We start from the raw sequence: 10,840 nt of genomic DNA on the forward strand, positions 1-10,840 counted from the left end.
TTGAAAATAAGGTACAATTATGCTCCTTAATTAAAAGTAGAGAATATGAACCCTTGATGGTGCCACCACAGTGACAGTGTTTCTGACAGTGTAGATGGACTGGCTGTGTGAGTCTGTCCACAGGTGTAAGTGTATGAGGGACTGTATGAGTTTATCTAGCTGTGGAGGATGTATTCCTGCCTTGTTTCAAAAGATAATGACGTCTTCCTGTACATCACCAACAATGCCTTTACAACAATGTACTAAACTTATTCATTTTTTACCTTCAGTTTTTTTTTTTTTTTAAACCTATTCATATTTTAAACATATTTAAACATTAAACACACACACACAGAGAGAGTCTGAGGAAGACTAGACAGGGAGACACATGTAGTCAGTTGTGTGAAGTCAGATTCCCACCAGACTCCTGCATGTTGTTGTCCAGCTGCTCCACAACAGAGGAGCTGAAATGTTGATCATGTGAAGGTTCAGAGCTCTGATCAGCACCTTAAAGATGAATACATATCTGTTCATGTATTACTACAAAGTAAAGTGCTTTATGTGTGTTTGAAGGGGACATATGCACTGGAAGTGTGATTTATTATTAAAATAAATGTGTATCTTCCTCTTCAGTGTGTTTTATTCATTAAACCAGTTCCTTCTGTGGACAGTGTGTTTCTGAAGCATTATGTTAGTATTCAGCAACGTGATACACATCCGTCTTCTGTGTATTTTCAGGTAACTCTCCTCCAGTGTCTCTGATCATCAGTCCCAGCAGAACTCAACACTTCAGCGCTGACTCTCTCTCACTGAGCTGTGAGGGACACAGAGACTCTGCTGGATGGAGTGTGAGACGATACACACACAGTGAGAAGGTGTCCAACTGTTCCTCAGTTCCAGGGTTTACCTGCAACATCAGCTCCCTCTCCACATCAGACACTGGAGTTTACTGGTGTCAGTCTGAATCTGGAGAGAGCAGTGATCCTGTCAACATCACAGTGCACAGTGAGTCTCCACTATTCTCATCAATAATAGGGGCTCAATACAGAGGACTACTGAGGAGTTAAAAGATATTATTTAGCTTATTTTTTCAAGCATAATGTAATAAAAATTCAAATACAGTCTCTCTAAATACCACAGTACACTTTTACTTACTCCTATTTCTATCCTGCAGATGGTGCTGTGATTCTGGAGAGTCCTGTTCACTCTGTGTCTGAGGGAGATTCTCTGACTCTCCGCTGTTTAAATCGCTCCACAAAGTCCTCACACCTCCCAACTGATTTCTACAAAGATGGAGTACTTCTCCAGAAGCAGACGACAGGAGAGATGACCATCCATAAAGTCTCAAAGTCTCATGAAGGTCTCTACCACTGTAAACACCCAGAGGAAGGAGAGTCTCCACGGAGCTGGATCTCAGTCAGAAGTGAGAAATAGCTTCATGTAATTTAATGCTTTCTCTAACTCTACAGTAAAGTGTTTAACTTTAAATGATATTCTCTACATTTCTCCACTCTCAGGTTCTGGATCTGCTGTTATAATAATAGGAGTGGCAGTGGGGGGGACTGTTATCTTGCTCCTCATTATCATACTGGGCTGGTTCTGCTGTTACAAGAAAAAAAAAGGTTTGAAAACACAATTTTTGGACCTCATGGTCAGTGTATAGTGAAGATGTGACTGGTCGGTATTTTGTGGCTGTTGTTGTAGGTTCATTTAACAAGCTTTTATTTTGGATGTTTAAATTCTTCATAATGAAAAGTCGTCAAAACCTGAAGAGTTGCTTAAAGAGCCATGTTAAAAATGCAGATAATTTATTGACATTAAGGTTTAATTTGGATCCCTTCATCAAACACATGCTTATTGTAACTAATGAACCCAAGTGAAAAAATGTGTTTGCTTTTACTGTGGTGCAGGGCCTCTTTGTCCCGTTGGAAATCAGCAGAAAACCAAACAGAGTGAGAATCTGTGGATCTCAGGGTCCTCACCAGAGCAGGCTGGTCAGTTTGCAGTGTCAGCATACCCACTAATGTTCACTTTTTACACTAGTTACACAGTCTCTCTAGAAGATCATTTACCTTTTGTCTCATGGCATTACTGATAAAACAGGACCCAGCTGTAGTTCATATATTTAATAAATCATATTTCACACATACAGACCCTACCCAAAACTGAGCTGGAGAAAAGGGAGGTGAACACTGAGAAAGTTGGAAGATAGTTCTGGGTAAAGCAGTCACTGAAGAGCTGAAGGGGTGGGTGGGATGTGAATATATTTGTCACTAGAAACTGAGGAGAGAAGGAAGGATTTGAGTGTAGCAAGTGTAGGAGGAGTTTTGGTCAATCTCCTTCCCCCAAAATTTAATTTATTTCATAACTTATTTTTAACAATATTATTACTTCAAGAGTTTAAACGGTTTAAAAATAAAAAAAACAGTAAGATTATTTGTTTTACAATGTGATGTGAAAATATAGTAGAGTCACATATAAACAACATCTTCTGTTGTAGACGATCCTGCAGCTATGTCCAGTGATGTAATGTACGCCAACATTGTGACTAGTAAAAAGAAAAAAAAAGAAAAAAAGGTAAAAAAAAAAGGTAAGGGAAATATTAAATGATTATGTTGTTCTTTGCAATAAAATAAATGAAAAAAATACTATGTTTATATATATTCTATATAAAATGTTTTTTGTATCAGATGCAGTGATAAAAACAAGTGATGCGACATATTCTGAAATTAAGGTGAAAAATCCAAAACCCCATGGAAAAGGTATGAATTGTACACAGCACTTCATTAAAAACTCAAATACAATTATTCTCACAAAACCTTCCAAGTTTTGGTTTCACAGAGTGGAAGGTTTAGAGAAAGATGAATGAAATATAAATAATTGGTTGAGGGTGACATTTGGATGTTGACAGAAGAAAGACAGTGGTGACAGAAAGCTTCTGTTCTCTTTCAGAAACCGAAGCTGAACCCAGTGATGTGACTTACGCTGATATTGAACTGAAGCCAAAGAAGGAGTTAAAGAAAAAACAGAACAGAGGCTTTATGTTTAAGGGTGAGTTTAAAAGAAAGTATCTGAACATATTAAGAGCAGAACTGTGCTGTTTGAGTTTCTTTGTTAAAAATGGCATATAACAAGAACACATACTTGATACTAATTCAGTGACTGTGTGCTGCAGGGAAAACCACTGCAGACGATGACACCATTTACTCAGACGTGAAGCACACCACAGACTGAGGTAAGATGAAATCATAAAGTTTATCACTGCTCTGCCTCACAAGTTTAAAATAGTGCTGTTAAGTACAAGGCCACTGTGTTTGAATGACACTCTCGGGGAGTGGAGGTGGTTATACGTTACGTTGGGATTTACCTGTGGTTTAAAGTGGTTTTCTCTTTTTAGGTTTTTGAAGGAACCTGTGCTGGTGCCAAACACCAAACAACCTTTTGTAGAATTCCTGATCCAGGTTTTTAGGAGCGCAGACAGAAGAGGTCAAGATATCAGTGTATTCACATTTTTAAAGTAGTTTTGGTACCATTTAAAGAAAATGATCTGTCTGTATTTTATATTAATTAAGTGAAATATTTCTCAGGGTTTTTATTATTATTTAATAATTAAAGATGTTTAGAAATAATCATATATTCAAAACTCTGTTTGAAACCTTTGTGTTTGTGTTTTATTATTTGTAAAAATAATATAAAAATTAAGAGGGTTCCCAAAATGTACAGCTTTATAGTCACTGGACCTTTCATCACGAGATCAGTTCTATCCCCAGTGATGCCTCAGTCTTCTGGAGGCTGACAGTGAGAGCAGATTGGCCTCACTCTCTGTGTGAGTGGAATGACCACCCCGTCTCCCCGAGTCACAGAAACAGCCAGAGCTGACATCACAGATCTGGAATCAGAAATGACTAATAATTGGGGAGAATATTGGGATAAAATATTTTTTTAACAAATGAGGGGTTTAAAGGTTATAATTTAAATGCAGTTTATTTCATTTATTATTTTCTTAAATACTCTCGTATATTCAGTGTATTATAATCTGTTGGATGAACATTTTTAAGTCAATTAATTCAAGCTGAAGTTTCATGAGATTATTAAATATTTTACATTTATGATGTTTTTTTCTACTAACATGAGCATTTAATCCAATGTAATAAAAGCTATGGTGATGTATTCTTTTCAGCTAATAACCAGAATTAACATGAATAAATATAATCTTATTAGAATACTGTTTCTGTTCTGTTCATTTTTCGGAGATATGTTTCAGCGTTGATCAAGGGCCATATCAAGCGTCAGTAAAAATTTTAGACGTTTGCGTTATTAAGACTAACTTACTTCATTTACGTGCGTAAATAAATATATATTCCTTTCTAACTTTGTAGTTTTCACTGCCCTTATAACCCTATGCGCCCTTTACGTTGGTGTGGATGTTACTCGGATGTTAAGTAACAGAAGACAGATACAGTTCAGAGTCAAAAGTGACATCAACAAACATGGCGGCGGTGGAGGAGGTGCTGATAATATAAATGTACTTACTGCAGCAAAGTCAAAGAATCAACAGCGGTTTAAAACGACTGTGGTCTGTGAGGCCATTAAATACTTTGCGACGTGTAAATAGATAATTGTTTTCACTTATTTTGCCAGAGGTCGTGTTTCTTTGGTATAATCGGCTGCACTGACCCCGCGGTTTCCAGCGATAACTGCTCCGTTCTGAACGTAAAGTAAGTTCTAAAAAGAACCTGCACAACTGCGGACGAAATGAACGCAGAGTGCGGACAGAGGGCCTTTAGTGAAAAAGAAAGATGCAAACTTGCTCATAAATTCAGAGAAGTTAAAATATCAAAAACTGTACAAATCTTGCTCTGGATTACAAGAGTAATTTGCAGTCTTTCGAGTGTATGTAACGTTTTAGAGCATTTAAAACGTCTAGACATTTTAAGCACAACAAAAACACTTCACAAACCACAATTTCAGCTTTTCACAGGAATGTCAGTCTGTATAATCATTATAAGCTATCAAAGCAGGAATAAAGATTGTAGGAATAACAGTCTGTGTTTATACCATTACTCTGTTCTCTACAGTGTTTTCACTGTTGTCCTGCAGGTGGTGCTGTGATTCTGGAGAGTCCTGTTCACTCTGTGTCTGAGGGAGATTCTCTGACTCTCCGCTGTTTAATTCGCTCCACAAACTCCTCACACCTCCAAGTTGATTTTTATAAAGATGAAGTGCTTCTCCAGAAGCAGACGACAGGAGAGATGACCATCCATAAAGTCTCAAAGGCTGATGAAGGTCTCTACCACTGTAAACACCCAGAGAAAGGAGAGTCTCCACGGAGCTGGATCTCAGTCAGAGGTCTGCTGCTTTCTGATTTATATTTTCATTAAACAATAATCTCTGTCCTATTTTATAGTGGTTTTATTGTGTGTGTGTGTGTGTGTGTGTGTGTGTGTATTAGGTGTGTCTGTTTCAGAATCTCCATTCTCAGTTCTCAGAGTGCTCAGTAGTCTCATGGCAGTGACTCCTTATTTGATAACCTCCATTGTGCTGGGGGTGAAATGCTGGGGGTGAAGAGCTCGAGGTAAGAACTCAGTCTTTCAGTCGTTTCTCAGTTTCTGTGAATCACACATTTCTTTATCAATCTGTAACTGAATCAGAACATCTGATCAAAGACTAATGTGCTGTGTTTATTGTGTATTTCACAGTTAAACCTGATGAGGTGAACACATCATACGCAGTGATAGAAGCTGGAGCATCTGACTGAGTGTTTGATACTGAGTTATTATAATGTGTACTACAACGGCTCATTTAGAGACACTCAAACAGAAAGGTCAGAAAAGTGGCTTTAAACAGCAGTTCAGTGTCCAGCAGCTTCATTTCTGCTGTTAGTGAGTGCAGTTGGATTAAAAGCAGGTGATTCAACTCCTGAGACTTTCGCTTTATTCGAGAAAAAAAATCATAAATATTAGGTTATTTTGTGGCGTACAAATGACTGATTGCTTCTTTAAACCCTCCTTAAAAGTTTTCACCAAGGCTTTTTATGTTTAATATATTATTGAAAAGACAACATTTCTAATCACATTTGTATTCTTGATACATCGTAACCTGTACACTGAGAAGACATGCTGAATACTTTTGTCTTACTTTTTACTTTCTTATGTAACTAATATTTAAAATATTAGCATTAATTTTATTTTAATCTATTAATAATAAAAATGTTTTCAAGTTTAAAAATGAATAAAAGGTTCACTTTTAGATTAATAGCATTTGTGTAATATTTTATGATATTTCAGCAGTATTAGCTGTATTTTCTTCAGTAATAGAATAAATATGATTATAGTGTGATTGTGTTTTGTATCTGGTTTGTGATCGTCAGTGTTCAAATAAAGATCAATGATTGCTGTCAGTAATTAATGGTGTGGGTTGTGTTTATTCTGAACGACCAAGCTGTGGTGAATAATGTGATTTAGATCCTGATTCTTGTCACGGCTGTTCAGGACCTGTAAGAGTATTTCAGCATCGTGTTCTCTGTGGATTTTAGAGGATTTTAGTTCTTTTTAGGTTTTTTAAAATTTTGTTCTATTTATTTCTATTTTGTTAGAAGTGACATCACTGCTTTAACATCTGAGATCCTAGAGATCCACAACAAAACACAACCGTCTCCTTCAACCAACAGAATGAGGTCTAGAGTAAAACCTGCTGCTGCTGAAAGGAGAACGTTTGTAGAATGAGGTCAAAAATAGTGCCCTTTATTTTCTTATTTTTGATGTAGGTTTCTGCCTTCACAAACACTGACCCATATTCACTAAAGCGCTACAAGTTCAAGTTCATTAGTAAAATGAGAGCATCCAAATAAAATCTTTGTTGTATCTGCATTAAACTTGCATTTATGAATTCATTAATGATTCATTTCATATTTCAATTTCAAATGTAGCTCATTTCACATTTTATTCTTCACTATAAATCTGTATAAGTTCTGACCAGTAGAGGGGGCTCTGCGCTCACTGCATGAACCCCAAACTCCGCCCACGAGGACATTAATTGGCTCCGGAACTGCTGAATGCTCTTCTGTTATTGGCTCACTATGGAATCATCTGCATAAATGAAGGCATGTATTATTGAAATGGGCGGGTCCTGTGTAAATAAGGTAGTGATAAGTCCGTTAATGACGTAGTGTTTATGTGATTCAGGATGGTCAGAACTGCGCTTCTACTTTGATAAAATGATTACTGGGTTTTTACCATGTACTCATAATTGTACACAACAAAGGAGTTACTTACATCCAGAAACAAAATAGTTTAAAAGTGTTAAAGTACAAAATATTCAGACAAATCAAATGACTACATAAACACTTTTGAAATAGTTGTTGGATCATGGAGCAGCTGCTGAGTGTTCTCCACACTGCGCTTTATCTTTGTGACTCAACTTTTTTTTTTTTTAACATGTGGACGATTAGAGAGAGATAAGGAGACAAGAATGTACTTAAAGTAAAAGAAATTTTAAAATTGATATTAAAGTTAATTTAAGATATATTTAATAAAATGTGACAGGTTGTTACAGAGGTTACAGCCACCACCCTTGGGTCCTGACATTCATGTGGATGTTACCCTTACACATCCAACCTACCTAAGCATTAACACTCCACAGGTAAATACAAGATTTCATATTGCTGCAGTGTCATCTACTTTTCCTCAGTAGTTCGTTGTGTAGCTCTGTAATTTGTAGAAGTGTGCTTGAGTGAACCAAGAGTGGCTTGAAAAACTGCTGTTTTAAAATAACTTCACCAACACCTCTGATACCTATAAAAATAGCCCCCGGTTTAACCTTAATCTTATCTCTTAATCTGAACTTGTGACACACTTTATACTGTCATTGCCACGTGTCACAAATAAGCAGCTCATATTTAAATAAAGAATGGAAAGTATGTGACTTCATTAGACTAGAGTAAGTGTCAGACCAGGGTGGTGCAGCAGGTAGTGTCGCAGTCACACAGCTCCAGGGGCCTGGAGGTTGTGGGTTCAATTCCCGCTCCGGGTGACTGTCTGTGAGGAGTTTCCCACATATGAATAAACTCCCACGGTCCAAAAACACACATTGGTAGGTGGATTGGTGACTCCAAAGTGGTATAAAAACATTTTGATGATAAATTTTGGGCAGTTGTGTTCTGAATGTAAGTGCTCCGTGCCGTTGCAAGGGCTCCATCAACAGCAAACAACCCTCTTCCTGCTGGCGCCTTCTCAGCTGCCGTCTCTCCACCAGCTCCTTCCTCTGCGGTCTCGAGGTGCAGCATTGCTCTTCCTGCCAGTGATACTTCTTTCCACAGGCCCAAGCATCACCACTGTCTCCTCATCGGTTTGTCCCCTGTCCTTCAGTCCCCCTCCAGGACTGCAGTATATATGCACTATATTGGGGTTCTGCAAATAGTGTAATAGTGTCCAAAAACATAGTTGACCATTTTCAGTGCGCTCAAACAATCAAATAATGTACTTTAAAATGTAGTGTACCACACGTGTACACAAGCAGATAGAAGATTACCCACTGTGTTGTGTGGCGAAAAAAACCTGTGCATGAAGTAGTGTCCGAAATCATTTACTATCCTCCTGCATTCAGTGACCCATAATAGTGCACTATATAGTGAATGAGGGAATAGTGAATAGGGAGCCCTTTTGGCCACAGGGTCAGTGTGTGTTCTTACATTCTTGTGTTCTTGCTTGATGTCATCTTCCACGGCTGAATGTATGTTCCATACTGAAGAACACAAAAGGCAAAAATGGTTAAAGTACCCAGATATTGTTCTTCTTCTCCAGAAAAAAATGAGAATGCGTTTGACCTCCAACGAGAGCGACCTGAAAACCCCATCACTCACTGCGGCAACATGAATTTGTTCTTGCGAGGTGACTTCTCTAGAATGTTCTTCTTAGGTTTTTTAAAATTTTGTTCTATTTATTTCTATTTTGGTGGAAGTGACATCACTGCTTTAAGATCTGAGATCCTAGAGATCCACAACAAAACACAACCGTCTCCTTCAACCAACAGAATGAGGTCTAGAGTAAAACCTGCTGCTGCTGAAAGGAGAATGTTTGTAGAATGAGGTCAAAAATAGTGCCTGTCTGTATCTGACAAGTTTTCTTTGTTATAGGAAGTAAGCACATTTTAACACATTATATAGTGGACTGTGTCCACGAACACAACTAACAAACCCAAACATGTAACATATGGATCCAGATATTGAAAATATTCCTTTGGCAGTGGTCTCATGTGTAGGGGGCATAAAATGCTGACATCATACATTCATTCATTATCTGTAACCGCTTTGACATCATACAGCGTGTCTGAAATAGCTTCTCTGTCCCTTTATAATGACATCATCATAAGAGATACATAAATCATAGACTTAAAGTGTATACATTCAGATAGCACTAGACTTCAGATTCCCACATATGAATAAACGTAGATGATGTTGTATTAAATATATATATATAATGCAGTATTAAGATTTGGATGTAGTCATTTGCTACAGGGATATCTTCAAAAAGAACAGTGAGAAAAATGTTTGTTTTAAAAAATATCTGGATCCTTGGGGATGGGGCCTAAATCACATTAAACCAACAATGTGAAAAGGCCAAACTTCCAGGAAAATGTAAAAGATTACTAATAGAAATTTTGTTCAAATATTACACCTAAACATACACCTGTAAAATCAGAGACAATAACTCACCTGCAGCTGTACGGTTTGTGTTAGTTATCATCTAGTCTTTCAGCAGTGGACACTGGACGCTGCTCACAGAACAATGTTGGCAGGAGATTGATTGGTTGACTGTTCTATTGTCAGCAGTGACACTGAGGGGTTTAAAAACTCCAGCACTGCTGTGTGAGTCAACTGCACTAGCCCAACACACACTAACACCCCACCACAACCTCAGTGTAACTGCGGCACTTAGATTGATCCACCCTTACAATAATATCTGCTCTGTGGTGATTTGTTGGTGGATTGACCACTGAAAGGTGACAAAGGTTGTGAAAAATGTTTGTCTCCATTTCTCTCCATTAGTGATTGTATTTGTGAACAAAGAGAGCAACGTCACTGAGCCAGTAGTAAATGCTGGTGATGCACTTGACATATTCTACCAATATCATTCTATACAATCAAAAATAGTAGTACAACCCTTCATTGTGTTTACAGAGGAGCTTACAAAGACCCCCTCTGGCCCCCACTCTTAACCCATCAGATCACATCCTGCAGCACTTGTCTTCACATATCAACCACAGTTGAAATTAGCACAAGTGAACAAACAACCACAGCAACCATCAAACTGTGGCCGGAAAGAGCAGTTTCAGCACTGCAGGTCTGTTTTAGCTGCACTGAGCCCATGATGCCTCTTTTAGATCTGATGAGAGAGTGGCACTCTGCAACAAAGAGCAACCTCACAGTTGGAATGAAGAACGTGTAAACAGTGATTGTCGAGAACAAAACAGAGGATCCAAACAGTTACAGAAAACAAGAGGGAAAAATAATCTCATACACATCAATGACTCTACATTTTCAGATGCTTTAAACAACACAGAGGCAGTGGGCTCCCACCTCCCCCCAGGTGATGAAGCACTGTCTGTGACTGTGGCTGATGTGATGAGAACCCTCCTGAAGTTTAATAAGAAGTTGAACCAGTAAAAGTCTAGGGGGAATCATCCCATCCTCTTTTATGCTCTTTACTGACAAAGGCAATTCAAACTCTCTTTAGACGGACAATAAAAATAATAATAATAAATATACCCCAGAAAATGCTAACTACACAGGGTATAGCAACTAAATTCACAACCAGACTAAACTGAACAACAATAAACAACAACACAAATATAAGTCCCTATT

The 10,840-nt window shown here is 37.9% G+C and overlaps 1 pseudogene; it reads left to right on the plus strand.

Moving 5' to 3' along the window:
- LOC136666295 (carcinoembryonic antigen-related cell adhesion molecule 5-like) overlaps nt 1-5,737 on the plus strand; it is a 74,416-nt pseudogene extending 68,679 nt beyond the window's left edge.
- The last annotated feature ends 5,103 nt before the right edge of the window (nt 5,738-10,840 follow it).

The sequence above is a fragment of the Hoplias malabaricus genome, chromosome 14 (genome assembly GCF_029633855.1).
Source record: "Hoplias malabaricus isolate fHopMal1 chromosome 14, fHopMal1.hap1, whole genome shotgun sequence".
Lineage (NCBI taxonomy): Eukaryota > Metazoa > Chordata > Actinopteri > Characiformes > Erythrinidae > Hoplias > Hoplias malabaricus.